Source organism: Protopterus annectens, chromosome 9.part0 (genome assembly GCF_019279795.1).
Source record: "Protopterus annectens isolate FY-2018-M chromosome 9.part0, PAN1.0, whole genome shotgun sequence".
Taxonomy (NCBI): Eukaryota; Metazoa; Chordata; order Ceratodontiformes; family Protopteridae; genus Protopterus; species Protopterus annectens.
The window spans coordinates 1,275,903,707-1,275,913,612 of record NC_056743.1 but is presented as its reverse complement, the minus strand read 5'-3'; the positions used below and the strand labels follow the sequence as shown (position 1 = coordinate 1,275,913,612).

Genomic DNA, 9,906 nt, shown 5'->3' with positions numbered 1-9,906 from the left:
TCTAGAAGCAATGGTTCCTCTCATACCTTGCCTATGTTCCTTTCGTGGGCAGAGGCCTGCCACCAAAACAAGGGACTACATTTCTCACTACCCCCTGCCACCCAAACCCTAACAGACACATCAAACCATGCAGGGGGGGGGGTTCACCTGGCAGGGAAGTGCATTCAAGGCAAATGGAACCCAAATCAAATGCACCTGCATATCAATCAAAAAGTAACGTTAGCTGTACAGAATGCTCTGACAGCCTTCAAGGACCACATTCTTCCAGGACAACTAATGGTAAAGACGGACAACACCACTGTTATGTGGTACATAAAAAAGCAGGGGGGACCACATTCTTACCCCCCTGCAGACTAGACATGACATTGTGGAACACCGCCTTGAGCTACCAAGTGCACCTACAAGCTCAATTTCTGCCAGGAAAATTAAATACACTGGCAGACGGATTAAGCAGAAACTTCATGGACCCACACAAATGGAAATTGGAACCAAGGATTTTTAACATGTTGGCAAGCAAGTGGGGGATCCCAGATATAAACCTGTTTGCCTCTTCCCAGAACTACCAATTGGCCAAATTTTGCACAAGAACTCCCCACAAACAAGCCTGGAAAGTGGATGCTCTGACCTTCAGTTTGAAAAAGCTATCTGTCTATGCTTTCCCCCCTCTGCCTCTGCTCTCCAAAGTACTACTAAAAATCAAACCGGACAAATCAAGGATGATTTTGATTGCACCAGACTGGCCACGCCAACACTGGTACCCCCTCCTGCGCAGTGTGTCACAGTTAGCCCTATGGCACCTGCCTCAGACTCCTTCCCTGTTGTCTCAGCAGGAGAACCAGATTCTGCACCCTCGGCTTCTAACACTGAACCTAGCAGCCTGGCTAATTACCTAATCTCTCCTTTACCATCCCTCAGTAAACCTGTGATGGATATCATTTTAGAGGCAAGGAGGCCTAGTACTAGAAAATCTTATGCTGAAAAATGTTAAAGATTCTGTGCCTGGAACAAATCTCTAGGGATGAGCACAGCAGCGCCCAATTTACCCCAGAATTTACAATACTTAACTGAGATGCTACACAAGGGCCTATTTTTTTCCTCCATCAAAATTCATGCCTCAGCTATTTCAGCTCATTATAAAATAGAACCTCCCCTCTTCTCTCATCCACTGCTCAAGCAGTTCTTCAGAGGGGCCAGAAATTTGAGACCACCCAGGAGAGCTCCAACCCCAGCCTGGGACCTTAACTTTGTTTTGGAGAAACTCAGTCTACCTCCTTTTGAGCTAGCTGCTACTGCAGACTTATAATTTCTTTCTTGGAAAACATCTTTCCTTTTAGCAATCACTTCAGCTAGAAGGGTATCTGAATTACAGGCCCTTATGGTAGTGGAGCCTTTCATCATCTTTCTTGCGGACAGGGTGAACCTCAGAACCAGTCCATCCTTCATGCCCAAAGTGGTATCCAGTGTGGTTCTCAATCATTCCATTCATTTGCCAACCTTCTTTCCCACTCCACAGAACAAAGGGGAACGGATACTGCACTCCTTAGATGTGCACAGAAAACTTAGATTCTACTTGGACAGGACTAAACTTCAAAGGAAATCTGAACAACTGTTGGTGGCATCTGCTGCAGGGGCAGAGGGGAAGACTATTTCAAAGCAAACCATTTCTAAATGGATAGGCCATTGCATTCATTTCTGCTATAAGCACCATGGAAAACCTATCCCACAGGGGATCAGACCTCACTCCACCAGGGCTGCATCTACTTCTACAGCCTTTCTCAGAGGCATCCCTACCAGGGACATCCTAGAAGCTGCTACCTGGAGTTCTGTACATATTTTCAGCAAACATTGTCATTACCATTTTTTTCTAAATCCAGAGCTGGCTTTGCCACTGCAGTCTTGCAAGGCCTTATAGCTGCTCCTAATGCTATCTAAATTCCTCCTCCCAACCTTAGCTTTGGGAATCTACCCAAATGTAATGACTGCAACAGTGAAACACGAAGAACATAGTACAGTTGTGTACACTTACCATAAATGTAGATGTTCGAGTGTATTCACTGTTGCAGTCCTGGTTACCCTCCCTCCTGTCCCCTAACTTCTTTTGGCTATACCTCTACTTTCCTTTACTATGCTTAAAAGCTTTTTGGTGTGTTTGCTTTTTTGTTGGAGGTATATCATTGTATTTTTATATTTAATTGCTTCCCATTAGGGGGCACCTGATATCTGTGGCAAGAAAAATTGATATAATGGTGTCAGCTGCATATTTTATACCCCTGACGATCTGACATCACGGAAGAAGAGACCACAACTGATGCAGGACCCATTACTTTGTTAATCAGGCTGACTGAGGGCTACTGCAAGCAGATAACCCAAATGTAATGACTGCAACAGTGAATACACTCGAACATCTACATTTATGGTAAGTGTACACAACTGTACTTTTTAACCCCACCCTACCCCTGAACCCCTGACTCATAAGCAGTACCTTCTCCTAAGAGAGGATAAGGGTTTTGATTCAGAAATGTTTCTGGTGCCAAAGAAAGAAGCCTCTTGGAAACCACCTCTAGATCTTTCCTTTTTAAACCAGTTTTTGATGGTGTCCAAGTTCAAAATGTTCTCTTAACCTGCCACCTCTCAAAACCCATTTAATTTTTTTTCTGCTTATCACTTAACTATAACTCCAGATTTCAGATGTTTCTTAAAGTTTTCTGTGTCTGGATTATTGCATTTTCCTCTGCCTTATCTGCTGCTCCAAGAGTATTTCCAAAGTGTGTAACTTTAATGATGGTGTGCTGCAAGATGCAAGGTATTCATGCTTTTCCTCATTTAGACTACCTACTTATCTTTGCAGAGTCTTTTTCAAAGTTTCAGCAATCTCTCACGTGAGTAATGGATCTTCTCCACAGAGTGACGTTTCAGGAGAACAGCCAAAGGCTTTTTTAACCCCTTTACACAGGATTGTCTTCCTGCGGTGTCTCCTAGATACCTTAATTCAAAGAGTTTTTTTTCCACAAGAGAAAATATGTATATCTAGATCTATTCCTAAGATTTCCACTCATACAAAAGTCTCAGCAAGGGATTTCTCAGAATACTAGGTCTGATGGTGTCTATAATTCTCATTATTCCTCTAGCAAGAATCTACATGAAAAAAATTGGAACATAAAAACACTATGTTGCCAGCGTCAACATCCCTGACATTCCAGATTCCAGTTTTGTGGTTGTAAGATGGGAAATTCTTTGGAAGAGACCAGTTTTATCTGAATCCAGCTCTCCCATTTTCCCTTCTAGCTCCACCACAGTCTGTAACAACAGATTCCTCAGACTTTGCTTGTGGAGCAGTGTCTGTGGGGGATAAAAATAAGATCTTTGAACAAAAAAAGTAGACCAAAACACAAACGGAGCAAAATGTTATCAGGAATTTTTAACTCTGAAAATCATCTGTGGTCCCCAGGACTTTTACAAGTGGTTACAGCATCACAGTTGTGTGGTACATAAATGGGGTAACCTGTTCTACTCTCTGTGCAGACTGGCCATGGTAGTTTGGGATATAGCTGTTGAGCACAATCTCATTCTACAGGCATCTTTTATCCAGTTAGAGCAAAATGTTGTGACAGGCAAGCCGAGGCAGGAGCAAGCTTTATAAATGGAAACTGAATCGGGGGGTTTCCAGGTATTGATCCAACTGTGGCGAGTACCTTAGGTAGATCTTTTTGCCTCAATTCACAACAATTAGATGGCAAAATTCTGCCCCAGGACAGCATACAGAGAGTTATGGAAAACAGATTTTCTTTTTCTTTTCTTTGAACAGGAATTTTCTTTCTTTTCTTTGAACAGGAATGTTCCTTATGCTTTTCCATCTTTCCCACTGATATCCAGGGTCATTCTGAAGATTCAGAAGGACTCTCCAAAGATAATTTTGATGATTCCCTTCTGGCCCAGAGAACTGTGGTTCTTCCTTTTTTTGGAAATGGCCAAGGACAGTTAGCTCAAGCTTCCTCACTGACTGGATCTTTTCACACAAGACAAGGGATGTTTGTTGCATCCCATTTCCAAACAACTGCAACTAATTGCCTGGATGATGATGTTAATACCTTTTAGCCACCTACTTTCTGAGGATGTGCAGCAGTTATTAAAGGAAAGAAGAAAGTCTGATGCTAGAAAATCATACATTAGCAAATGGAAAAGATTTTGTAGTTGGTGCCAAGATAAGAACCAGGGCCCTTTTATGCTAGTGTTTATCTATTTTTACATTATTTGTGTGAGTTATTCGCTGGCCTGTCTTACTTCTGTATCAAGGTATACCTTTTGACCATTTCAGAATTTCTCCCCATTGGTCTGTTTATTTCAATGCGTTTTATGTGAAAAGTGTTTTTGAAAGGCGTGTTGCATGCAGTGCCTCCTAGAAAACAAAGGCTCAAACGTGCTATTTTAAATTTGTCTTGAAAGATTTTAACTCTTGCTGTATTTGAACCAGCTCATCAAGCTGACTTGAGGATCTTATAGTGGAAAATAGTTTTGATGGTTAATTAGACTCTACAAGAGAAGCATCTGAGTTGCAAGCTCTTATTATGGTGGATCAGCCTTATGTCATTTTCCACAAAAATAGGGTTTCCTTAAGAATCAGTTATTCCTTTATGCCTAAAGTGATATTCAAGTCTACTTTGAGACAAACTGTCCATCCTCTTGTCTTCTTTCCAGAACCTAAAATGTGAGAGAGAGAGAGAGAGGTTACTCTGTACTTTGGATGTCCACAAACAATCTGCCACATAACCCACGCACTCAGGTCACTCCACAAGTACAGATATGTCTCTGTCATTGTCCATGTTGGTGTGAACGACCTGAGACGTACCTCCCTGGACTACATGAAAAGAGACATGGAAGAGCTCTCCGATCTTGTAGCCCAGGCAGGTATGACCCTAGCCCTGAGTAGCATTCTGCCATCACCCAGAATGATGCCGCAGTACAAGGACAAAAATGATTGACTTCAACAATTGGCTAAGCTTCTGGTGCCATTCTAAAGGGATCCAGTATCTGTCTGCCTGGGATGACATGGTCGACAGACCACAATGCTTTGCCAGAGATGGCCTGCACTTGTTACCCCTGGGTTTCCGGATACTGGCTAAGGTTCTTGCCACCCCTATAGTGCCTTTTTTAGGCAAGGTTCAAATGACAAATTTACCACCGTAACAGGAACAGGCAAGCAAAAACTGAGGGTGATGCTACTCAGTGCTAGAAGTCTAAATCTCAAAATGCACTCACTCGAGGCTTTCCTTAAAATGGAAAACATCGATATCTGTGCAGTGACTGAGACCTGGTTCAAGGCTCCAGAGAGCACCCCTTCACTACCAGGCTATAACTCATACCACAACTTCGGCCATGTAACCTGGACCAGAACACCAAAGGCGGAGGTGTGTCCATATTCATTAAGGATAGCCACACCTGCAGGTTAGTTTCTTAGCATAATGCAGCCGAGGTTATCCAAGCTCAACTAACTCTGGGCAAAACTACATTCCAAATTGTAGCTTGCTACAGATCACCCACCATGCCCGAGTATTCCCACTCCTCTTTTCTTGATGTACTGGAAAATATTAGGGTTTAACCAAACACCCTAATAATGGGCGATTTCAACTACCCCACCATTAACTGGGAAAACTACTCCACCAACTCCTTCACTCAACGCTTTCTGGAATTCATAAACTCCAGTGCCCTGGATCAACTTATCCACACCCCCAACAGGGGCAACAATATCCTAGATCTAGTCATTACCAGTATGAGTGACCGGTGTTCCACACCTGAAGTCAAAGCCTCATTGGTCCGATCAGACCATAAGCTAATTACCCTAGATATCCACATCCTGCCTCCACCCCCCATTATGGAAACCATGGTAAAAAAATTTCTCCAAGGCCAACTTCATGCTTCTTAAGACAGAAGTGGTGAACTTCATGACACCCATGCAGATAGACAATACAGTTACGACTACTGAACCGTACACAATTGCACTTTATAAGCACTTACATGAGTGCATGGATCATGCTATCCCAGACAGAACCAAGATGCTATCCTCCAAAAAAAGGAAGCCATTCTGGTGGTCCCCTGCCATAAACAAACTGTACAACAGAAGGAAGAAACTCTTGCAAAAGAGAGTAAAATCCCACGAGTGGAGGAGCTCCCTGGTCAGCCTCAGTAAGAAGCTGCGATCCCTGATAAAATCCTCCAAAGCTAGTTACGAAAACAAAATCGCCACTGATTCTAAAGACCAACCACAAAGCATTCTATAGCTATGTCAAGAATTTCAATGGCAACACTCACATCTGCTCTGAGTTACAGCACAATGGCACTAAATATACAGACCCCAACTGATATTGCCAACATCCCGGCAGATAGGTTCAGTGCTAACTTTACCCCCCTCTCACCCCCTAAAGAGCCCATCTCTATACCGGAAGAATACAAAGTTCCTGTAATCACGGCTGCACAGGTAAAAACCACTCTCCAAAGCCAAGAACACAGCATCCATGGGACCAGACAACATCTCAGGCTGCGTTCTACACGAACTACAGAACGAACTGGCACCCCACCTAAGTACCATGTTCAATCATAGCCTCACCTCAGGCTTTGTGCCTGCTGAATGGTGCACAGCAACGGTTATCCCACTCCACAAAGGGGGAGCCACCACGGACCCCGGGAACTACCACCCCATTAGCTTGACGAGCCTGGTCTGCAAGGCCATGGAACGTATCATCATGGAACTTATAAACAAAGACATTGGTAATCTCCAAACTCTGGATCCCACCCAGTTCGGGTTTGTAAAAGGCAGATCATGTCTCCTAAATCTGATAGACTTCTTTGAAGCAGTCATCAAAGCCGTAGACAAGGGTAAGGTGATTCACACAGCCTATCTCGATCTTGCCAAGGCTTTCGACACCATCCCCCACTCTGGAATTATAGATAAACTCACTAAACTAGGTATAAATCCCTATGTCACAAGATGGGTTGCCAACTGGCTCACTGACAGAACCCACACTGTGAAAGTAGCAGACTCCAAATCCGACTTCAGACCAGTGACAAGTGGAGTACCACAGGGTTCAGTCCTGGGTCCTCTCCTGTTTGGTATCTATTTTTCTGAAGTACAGGCTAACACAGAAGGTCTTTGGCTAACGAAGTTCGCAGATGACTGCAAACTAGGAGCCATAATCGAAACTCCTAACGATGTGGACATCCTACAAAAGGGCCTCACTGAGACAGATGCCTGGTGTCAAAGCCATGGCCTCAAGCTCAGTGCCAAAAAGTGCATTGTCATCCCCTTTGGTAAAAACTCTGTACCCATGGACTACAACATAGGTGGTAGTATACTTAACACCGAAAGTGTGATAAGAGACCTTGGGACACAGGTGGACAGTAGTCTCTCATTTGATAATCACGTTGCCACAGTAGTCAGGAAATCCTTCTACACCTCATCACAAAAGGTTTTTCATCCAGAAAAAAAAAGAGGTCATTGTTCCCCTCTACCCCTCACTCATTAGACCCATTATAGAGTACAACGCCCCTTTTGGTATGTACCTCACAAGACATCTACAACAACTGGAAAGGCCGCAGAAATACCTCACAAAGAGAATTACCAACCTCAAACAGATGGCCCTGCGCAGACCGTCTCAAAAAACTCCAGCTTTATTCTGTCGCATATAGCCTACTCAAAGGTGATCACTGCCTAACATACAAAGCTATGTCAAACCCAGAGCAGTTGGACATGCTCCACTTAAAGAAATCCCAATCCCTCCAAGCTATAACTCTCTAGGGACCTAAACCTTGTCACCACAATAAACAGAACATGCCAGAGGGATAGATTCCTGTCCCAGAGACTTCCCATACTCTGGAATAAACTACCTATCTAAATCAAACAAAGCTCCTCATTAGCACTCTTCAAGAAAAATCTTGATGATTGGATGGGAAATAGGAAATTCACCCCGGGGATCACCTCTGTGGCTCTGCTCAACAGTGGCACAGGAAAATAATTTTCTTGGGTGGCAAAAGCCAGCGTACCTTTTTGGCTGGGCTTGTATAGGCCCCAGGGCTGATAGCCTAGTACCTACCTATGAACAAGTCTGATTTCTTTGTTGACAGAACTAAAATGTTCAATAAATCTGATGTTTTTTTTTTTTTTTTTTTTTTTTTTTTTTTTTGTGAAGGTGAAACAACCTGTGTCAAAGCAGACTGGCTGTCTCGTATTATTACTTTTTCTTATACCCTCCACCATAAGACAGTTCCAGGCAGGATCAAGGCTTGTTCTATTATAAGACAGTTCCAGGCAGGATCAAGGCTTATTCTGTCAGGATCTTGGCTTAATCTGTGGATTTTTGGAAAGGTTTGGATTCTAGAAGTAGCAACTGTGTCCTCTGTGCATAACTTTGCAAAGCTCTAAAAATTGGACTCCTTATCTTGGTCTAGGATGGGCTTTGTTAAGACCATTCTCCAGGGGCTCATGGACTCTCACCCTTCCTCCTCCCAGTCACTTTAATCTACAGTAGTTTTAACTGTATAGCATTGATCAGCATGATGGTTGTATAAGTAAACTCACCAGTAACAGTAGATGTTTAAATGATCACTGCTGCAGAAGCTGCTTCCTCTCCACCCCCCTATTTTTGCATGTTTTTTGTTGCAAGTGATGAGGATTTTTCTTTATACTCCTAGCCTTGACTTTTGTGGGTATGTAGCCTCCCTCTCTCAGAATGAAATCTTTGATGGGCTTGACACCCAAAACGCACTTTTCTTTAGCTCTGTTTGTGCTAGCTGTTCGGGCACGTGGATGGTGCTTTTAAGCTTTGGAAGCTGACCAGTTATATCCTTGGCACAATTTAAACCATAGAGCTAAGGCTACTGCAGTAGTGATCATCTGAGCATCTGATGTTATGGTAAGTTACTTATACAACTGTATTTTTCTTAGACAATGTTGTTATTGTGGTCATTTGCAATAGGAGAATATTTGAGATGCAATGCTTGATGTATGAAGAGCCTTATGCAGTCTTCCATAATGAAAGCTTATTCCTTAGAACCAATCCTTTCTTCATTCCTAAGGTGTTTCACAGGTGGTTTAAACCAAACCATTGTTTTACTTTTCTTTTACACAAATCACCAAAACAATGGAGATAGAATATTTCACACAAATGCTTACACACACTTCTGGCATTACACCAGTAGGACCAAAGATTTCAGTCAGGTCAGCTGGTTTTCTCTCTAATGCCAAAGAAGCAGAGCACACCTGTGTTTAAATAGATGGTCTGGCTAACAAAATTCTTTTCTGCTTTGGCTATTATACTGAGTTTTAAGACAAGTGAGATACCATTCTATCAAGGCAACCAGGATTGCAGCAACCCTCTTAAGGAATGTTTCAGTACAATGGTTCCCATAACCATTAGAAGATGAATACATGGTCAGGCAGGGGCAGTTTTATTCCACTGCTGTTCTCCAGGGTATGCATTTGTTTCTATACTCTTGTGTTAGGAATTGTACAGCATCAGTAAACCTTATGATGAACATGTTACATTTCTATGAGGGTATTCACAAGACTATAGATGCCTGAATGGCAGGATGATTGCTGCAATAAGATGCTTGCCACTTGCTTTATCCCTTGTCTATTCTGGACCTTATTTGCCATCTGTGGAGTCATGTTGGTAAAGTAAGTATCCCTTAGCTGACTGGTTGTGCTTCAGACATCCTTGGCATGGGGACATTTCTGCGGCTGTAGAAATCAGGCCAAAAGGGCTGATGTATGCCTACAGTTATTTCCAGTGCATTGACTATCCTATTTCATGTTCCTTACAGTCAGACACCTAATTTTATGCTTGATAAATTCACAAAACTGTACTTTAGTTATAACACACTACCCTAGCTAAAGATGCATGTAAACATTTGAGT

General features: G+C 42.8%; 1 protein-coding gene across 2 annotated transcripts in view; it reads left to right on the top strand.

Annotated features, from left to right (window-relative positions):
• The window catches only part of SNRNP200 (small nuclear ribonucleoprotein U5 subunit 200), a 1,344,735-nt gene that overhangs the window by 1,215,477 nt on the left and 119,352 nt on the right, over positions 1–9,906 (top strand). The window lies entirely within an intron of this gene.